The sequence below is a fragment of the Hylobates moloch genome, unplaced genomic scaffold (assembly GCF_009828535.3).
Source record: "Hylobates moloch isolate HMO894 unplaced genomic scaffold, HMol_V3 SCAFFOLD_13, whole genome shotgun sequence".
NCBI classification, from domain to species: domain Eukaryota; kingdom Metazoa; phylum Chordata; class Mammalia; order Primates; family Hylobatidae; genus Hylobates; species Hylobates moloch.
In genome coordinates this window covers 52,475,035-52,481,407 of record NW_026652288.1, presented here as the reverse complement: position 1 = coordinate 52,481,407, position 6,373 = coordinate 52,475,035, and the positions used below count along the sequence as shown (strand labels likewise).

At 41.4% G+C, this 6,373-nt stretch overlaps 1 long non-coding RNA gene across 1 annotated transcript in view; it reads left to right on the top strand.

Moving 5' to 3' along the window:
- Positions 1–4,621, top strand: part of LOC116481055 (uncharacterized) — a 12,566-nt gene extending 7,945 nt beyond the window's left edge. Inside the window, exons 4-5 of the long non-coding RNA XR_004251407.1 lie at positions 2,720–2,771; positions 4,182–4,621. This is a non-coding gene — a long non-coding RNA (uncharacterized LOC116481055). The remainder of the gene's footprint in view (positions 1–2,719; positions 2,772–4,181) is intronic.
- Positions 4,622–6,373: the final 1,752 nt, after the last annotated feature.

The following is a 6,373-nucleotide window of genomic DNA, read 5'->3' as shown; positions in this document are numbered from 1 at the left end:
ATATAATCTATTGATTGAATAAACCATATCCTATAAGAAATAAAATCATCAGTGGAGTTAGCAAATATATGTGCATACCTGTATATGTGTTTATGTAAATATACATCTACACAATTTAAATCTGTATCTATTTCTATCTATCTATCTATTTATCTATCTATCATCTATCCATCCATCCATCCATCTATCTATCTATCTGCCTATCTTGAAGGCCTTGAGTCCACACTGAAAACTCCAATACCAAACCCATGATCCCATGGTTCATTCAGTTCCTCCCTTTCCATACTTATAAATCCTTTCTCCTTTAGTGAGAAGCGTGTCTTCCATCATAGCTGTGTGTATAATCAGTCTGTCTGTGTAGCCACCACTGCCGGCACAGGTGCCCTTGTCTGTACTGGGACAAAAAACCTCCCCACTGCTGCCCTGGCACAATGTCTGCCTTCCTGGCCCCATCTGATAGCTTTGGGACTAAATTATTCAGGAAGGCAGGCAGCTCTTTGGACATTTTGCTGACCAATGAATCATGACTTTTCCTGATCTTTGGAATGTTTTGCTCATAACTTTTTCTTAAAAATGATACGTTTTGCAATTTTTTTTTTGAGACAAGGTTTCACACCTGTCACCCATGTTGGAGTGCAGTGGCAGGATCTTGGCTCACTGTAACCTCTGCCTCCCAAACTCAAACGATTCTCCTGCTTTAGCCTCCTGAGTAGCTGGGACCACAAGCTCATGCCACCATGCCTGGTTAATTTTTTTTTTTTTTTTCTGTGGAGACGGGGTTTTGCTATGTTCCTCCAGGCTGGTCTCAAACTCCTGAGCTCAAATGATCCACCTGCCTCAGTCTCCCAAAGAGCTGGGATTACAGGCGTGAGCCACCGTGCCTGGCCTGTTTTGCCATTATTAAAGTACCAAATTTCATGAATAATATCTGCAAAGGAAAACCATTTATCTATGCACAATACTTCTGACAGCAAATGTGTGGGTTTTCTACACAAAACAATTCTCCAGTTCTCTGCAGACACCAACTGGGTGTCCTACAATTTAATTTAGTTTGAACACTAACTACCCAGGGTAGGGGAGAGTCTGCAGGTTAAAGTCTCAGTCCCACAATACTGCTCCCATTTCAGATGCCAATCGCAAGTACTGGGTTCTCACACCTCTGTCTAGTTTGGCTACAAATCCGGGGTTCCCACAACCCCCTCCTTAGGTTCAATAATTTACTCTAATGGCTCACAGAACTCAGAGACACTTTAGGTTTACTGGTTTATCATAGAGGAGATTATAGAAGATAGACACGAATAGCCAGATGAAGAGGAAATAGGATAAGGTCTGGAAGGGTCCTGAGTGCAGGAGCTTCTATCCCTGTGGAGTTGCGAGGCACCGCCCTCCTGGCACGTGGATGCATTCTCCAACCTGGAAGCTCTCCTAGCTCATAGTTTAGGGATTTTTATGGATGCTTAAACACATAAGCATTATCGATTATTACTCAATCTTTAGCCCCACTCTCCTCCCCAGAGTGTGGGGAATGGGGCTGAAAGTTCCAAGCTTCTAATCAGACATTGACCTTTCTTATGACCAGCCCCTATACTGATCTCTCCAGGAGCCCACTGGCAGTCAGCTCATTAGAACCAAAACCCCACTCCTATTGTCCAGGAAATTAGGAGCGCTGTGTCAGGAACATGGATTGAAGATTAAATATTAGAACAAAAGTTGCTCCTAGCACCCCTATCACTCAGGATATTACAAGGGTTTAGGAGCTCTGTGTCAGGTGCTGGGGGCAGAGACCCAATATATATATTAAATTACGACATAATTTGGAAAACAGAGAAAGGGAGTCAATCATAATTCCACCCTCAGTACAACCATTGTTTAGTATTTAAATGTATTTCCTTTTAGTTTTTTCCTCCAGTGCACCTGTTTTTCTTTTAAGCATAATTGTAAGTATAATGTTGCTACCTCTTTCCATTCTGCTGTTTACTTAAGACAATAAAAACATTCACTACTTACGAAATACCTGGCACATACCAAGATCTGTATAGATTGTTTTCTCTTTCTCATTTAATCCTTAACATAATCCTGGGAAGCAGGCATTTTCCTGACACTAGAGATAAAGAAACCAGGGCTTAGGGAGTCTCACTTGCACTTTGGATGAGCGATAGAGCTAGGATTGGAACCTGGATATCTCTGACTCTGAAATCTCTGCCCTACCCATTGTGATATCCAGCCTCCCCAAAGCGTAAGTATTTTTTTGATAGTACAACACTATTCCCATAACTCTGATTTTACATGCAGACGTATTATGCTAATGAGAGATGGTTTCACAACTTAACCACGCCTCTGTTGTAGAACACATGAGCTACTTTCTCTCACTCTGTAAATAATACCATGATTAATATCTTCATGGATATGGCTTTTAACCAAATTGTTTTTGTAAAGGGTTGCCCTAATTTGAATGCTACACTGAAACCGTAATAGCATATTATTATCTAAAAAAATAGTTGATGCTTTTTTAGGCAACAGTATCTTGGTTTAATCAGCACATAGTTGAATACAGGCTTGGCTTTATTCAAGAAACATTTAAAGGGTACCTGCTGTATACCAGGAATGACGATAGGAATGGAAGATACACAGGTGTTTGTATTATACGACTCACTCAGAAAGCCAAAACCAGGGCGTTTCAATTACTCTAACCCATGACTCACTCAGCTGATGGTTTCAGGGGCTGTGCTGAAGAAGCCTTGGTGATATGGGTGCAAATGCCAAAAACATGGGTAGGTCTCATCAGCTCAGGGAAAATGTGATGCAGAGTAGGTGGCATTGCCGGCTGATGAGTGTGACAGTTACTAAGTTACTGTCTCTTAGCTCCAAACCCACACTTAGACTCTCAGCTTTGGGGTGCTGGAGCCGACTATGGTTCACATGTGCCTTGTCAGCTGGCTCCTGGCTGGGACGTGCAGATAGGGGGCGCCAGAGTGAGACTTCAAAGCGTTGCTTTCTGTGGGCGTCCGGTCTGCTTGCTGTTCTTGTGAGCCGTGTGTCTTCACCCTGCCATCCGGTTGGCAGTTTTCCCTACACTTGGAGAATCAGCCTCATTTTGCCCTCCCACTCAGAGATGCCAGCACCAGCCAGCCTGGTACTGGTACTGTTACTGTACTACCTCTTTCTCAGAGCTCTGGGCCCCAGGCCCACAGGGCCCTGCTTTTAGCACCTGCTGAGCAGTGCTTCCTCCTTAACAGTTTGAGTTTCAGGGGCTCCTCTTCTAAGTTTCCAAGTTTTCGTAACCTCTAACTTCTTCCCTCTGTCACCTCAGCCCTAGCTATGGTAGCTACTTCTGCTAGTTCTGTGATATTTTAGGGTTAGTTACTCTTTCACTTACCCAGTCAACAACTCTAAACCTAGTTAATAATTCTATTTATGTATTTATTTTTTGAGACAGGGTCTCATTCTGTCACCAAGGCTGGAGTGCAGTGGCATGATCTTGGTTCACTGCAACCTCTGCCTCCCGGACTCAAGCCATCCCCCTGCCTCTGTCTCCTGAGTAGCGGGAATTATAGATGTACACCACCACACCTGACTAGTTTTTAATTTTTTGTAAAGACGGAGTTTTGTAGTGTTGCCTGGGCTGGTCTCGAATTTCTGGGCTCAAGTGATCCACCTGCCTCTGCCTCCCAAAGTGCTGGGATTACAGATGTGAGCCACCGTGCCAGCCTTAGTTAATAATTCTTTACTCTGTTCAAAGAACTGGTGTGGGTATTGTCTCCTTATTGAACCTGACTGATAAAGGACAGGCCTTGAGTCCCCAAGTTGCTGAGGCCCTTATGGGAACCACATGTTTTATTTAACAGTGTACACAGAGACATGAGGAAATTGTAAAGTTGATTTTAAGTCAACTTTAAATCAATAAAGTTGATTTAAAAAAATCTTTGAGGGTTGGTTGAAGTCTGTTTAATAAGCCATTCGAACTTGGGATCCCCTACCCCACTCAGAATAGCCAAATTCTGTCCCTCCTCACCTCAGAGGAGGTTTATTCTCCGGAGATGGCTAGATAGAGGGTCTTTGTAACAAGGTACGGTACGTCCTATTGAGGGCATAGGCACCTTACTGAAAAGATAAGAGAGTAAGTGAAGGTTCACAACTGAACGCTGAGACCCCTCTGTCCTCTTCTCTCATTTTGTTTCCAGAATGTTGGAAACCAAGCTTGCACATTCTAGGCAGCCATTTGGAAGATTCTTCTCTGCGTATGACCAGTTGAAAAGGAAAACCCCCGAAATATTGGCACTGTGATTTCTCCATGTGAACAGTTTAGTTCGCCAAGATGGACGTGACTCATTCATGCTTATGGAGTGACTGACCAGCCTTTAGTGGCACCCCCTGAAATGTGAGTCATCCATGGGTCACTAGTCATTGGAGAAGAGCCCCTCACACAAAAATTGGAGCTCAGACCACAAACAACAACAACAACAACAATCCAAAAAATAAAAAAATGAAAAATTAGGAGCAGAGACTAAATGGAAAGATGGAAATATTAAAAGAAAAATATTTTAAAAATTAATACGTATTAAAATTTTATTTAAAGTAAAAATAAATAAAAATAAAAATAATTAATATTAATTAATACCAATATTCTCCCTTTTATTAATATCATCAGAAAAAGAAGATATTTCATCCTGGAAACAAGAGCAGAATGCAATAAAAAAGGTGTAGTCAAAAAACAAGATGAGCCCTAGGAAGTTAAAACAATGATAGCAGAAATGAAAAATTTAGTAAAACGCTTTGAAGAGAATATGAAAGAAATCTAGAGAGTAGAGAAAAAGGACAAAGTGCTAGGAAACAGGAGAGCAAAGATTAGAAAATCAGAGACCCAGTTCAGGCGTTAGTTCCAGCACTGAATAAGGAGAGTCCCAGAAAGAGAAAACAGAAAGAATGTAAAGGAAGAAAACTCAAAGAAATAGCCTGAGAAAATTTCCAGAACTGAAAGATATGAGCTTGTTGATGCAATAGCCCACTAAATCCCCAAAGGATCAAGTCATTTCACTGACACAGGGAAGATTCAACAAACTTATGATTGGGGGGAGAAGATTTCACATGAGAAATCTAGAATCAGAATGGTTTCAGACTTTTTAGCAGCAATACTGGCGGCTAGAAGGCAATGGACACCCTTAAAATACTGAGGGCAAACATTTTACAACTCAGAATTCCACAGCTGCCAAAATTATGAGTTAGTCTTGAGAATAAAAAGATTCAGACATGTTACTTTCTCAACACATTTTCCTCACAAACCTCAGAAAGCTACCAGAGGATATGCTCTATCAAAACTAGAAAGTAAACTAAGGAAGAGATAGAATGTAGGAGAGAGAAAGCCCCCAACAAGAGACAAATCTTAGCCTGATGATGGTGATGGGAGGTACCAAGGTGAGAGCAGTGCATCAGGTCTAGAGAGCACCCAGTCCAGGTGGGAACGAGGAGAGACTCTGGGAAAAATGGCTCCAGATGATGACATTGATAGAATAGTTGACGTGTTCTATCAGTCTATCAATGAGGGAGATTCTGGAATGATTCATTAACTCTGGGAAAAGTGAAAGTAGGGAAGCATATTGATTGAATGGTTCCAAAAGTAAATGAAGTATACTATACCCCTTTGCTCTGAATATCAATTAATGAAATAATTCTATCAGGATGAGGGGAGATGGGAAATATAGTGGCCCTGGGATGGTTGTTAAAGAGAGGTAAATTCTTTCTTTTCAGAGTGAGAAGTCAATAGTTAATGCTCAAACCTGAAAAGCTGAGAAGTAGCAGTATAAATATGTTATTTAGAGATATGGATATAAAATTTAAAATAGAAGGCTAAAACTTGAATGTGGTTGCCATTGGGGAGTAGAAATCGTGTGTAGGTAAGGGCTGTTATTTTTCATAATGAGTCTTATGGTTTACTTCTTTAAATCACACATGTATAAATTTTTTTTTTGAAACAAGTTCTCTGTTATCCAGGCTGAAGTGCAAAGGCACAATCATAGCTCACTGGAGGCTTCATCTCCTGGGTTCAAGCGATCCTCCCACCTCAGTCTTCTGAGTTGCCAGGACTACAGGTGCATGCCACTTTGCTCTTCAAAATTTTTTTTTTTGTAGAAACAGGGTCTCACTATGTTGCTCAGGCTGGTCTTGAACTCCTGGACTCAAGTGATCTTTCTGCCTTGGCCTCCTAAAGTGTTAGGATTACAGGTGGGAGCCACCATGCCCAGCCAGCATGTATAGCTGTGATGTCTATCTCTGGAGCATATTGGAAAGTGGTGGTTGAAGTGGAGAAAGGTGACTTTATTTTTTTATTTTTTTATTTTTTTTCCTCATTGTGCTGCTGGGGAAATCAGCCAATAGT